The sequence below is a fragment of the Mytilus californianus genome, unplaced genomic scaffold (assembly GCF_021869535.1).
Source record: "Mytilus californianus isolate M0D057914Y unplaced genomic scaffold, xbMytCali1.0.p SCAF_1, whole genome shotgun sequence".
Taxonomy (NCBI): Eukaryota; Metazoa; Mollusca; class Bivalvia; order Mytilida; family Mytilidae; genus Mytilus; species Mytilus californianus.
The window spans coordinates 317,472-318,672 of NW_026262581.1; the positions used below are offsets into that span (position 1 = coordinate 317,472).

Consider the following 1,201-nt stretch of genomic DNA (forward strand, 5'->3'; position numbering starts at 1 on the left):
TACATAACTTGGTTACAAATAAAATCAAGCTCGTCCCCATATTCCATATCTGTCTTTCTATTCTTGCATTTTTTTGTCTTCTCTAAAGTGCATGTGAACTTGTTAAGTTTTACTATCTTCCACTCTGGATCGTGTAGTTTATATATATTTTTATACCTGATAATTTTCTTATTTTATACAAATTCTGTCAAGAAATGCTAAAAACACGACTTTCGGCGGTTCCTAACTTTATATATCAAATTTTTTAGCACTTTAGTGTCTACGACCATATCACGTTGAAAACACCGGTTCTCGTCCGATCACCGAAGTTAAGCAACGTCGAGCTCGGTTAGTACTTGGATGGGTGACCGCCTGGGAATACCGGGTGTTGTAGACATTTTCTTCTTTTATTTTTTTTACTTATAATTTTTCACTTCTCCCAAACATACGTTCTATCTTTTTTATTTCTTTATATGGATGTCTGGGGATGTAACATTTAATATAATATATCTAACTTTTGAAGGAAACAGAAAATATATCATTCATAATTTTATTTTTTTCATTACCAACCTGGTGAAATCTTTTAAACTATTTTTAAAAATAAATGCAAATCCAGTAATGCACACGTCGGGCCATATATAAGCTTGAAAATTTTACTCTTTTCATATGCATGAGGCTCAAAAACTTAAAACGAAAATCTTAAAAATACTGTTATCCGCCATTTTTGTCCTTTGAACTCGTCTCTTCCTTTTTGACCAGGGCTTATATGATTCACAACATTTCTGAAAGGATTGTGATTAACAAATATTCATTTCAGCAAAAACAAATAAAAAACAATAAATACTAATTAAAGCTTGTAAAACTCAAGCAAAAAAAGGTCGACTATTTGAAACTTTGTTCCAACTCAGTCAAGGAAGTCCCGGTTTCGAATTTTGTCATCTTGGTGTGCTTTCATATCCAAGGCAAAATTTAAATTTCTGTGAAGTCTCTTTATTTCTGCGTATATCTGAAAACAAAAACATATTTAGGAATGATTTTACTTCAAATACATACCATTTTTATAGCACAATCTAGTTTTTGTGAAATAATACAAGGGTACGTCTAAACACTGCTCAGGACCTCCTGAGTGCACTCAGGACATACAAAGTGCACTCAGGACCCTTTATAGGCATCGTATTTGCAAACAGGATGGCTGTATATATTCGTTACATGCTACTTATTT

At 32.5% G+C, this 1,201-nt stretch overlaps 1 non-coding gene across 1 annotated transcript; it reads left to right on the forward strand.

Annotated features, from left to right (window-relative positions):
* The first annotated feature begins 257 nt into the window (after positions 1-257).
* LOC127714982 (5S ribosomal RNA) lies at positions 258-376 on the forward strand. The gene has a single exon (XR_007988021.1). It is a non-coding gene; the product is annotated as a 5S ribosomal RNA (ribosomal RNA).
* Positions 377-1,201: the final 825 nt, after the last annotated feature.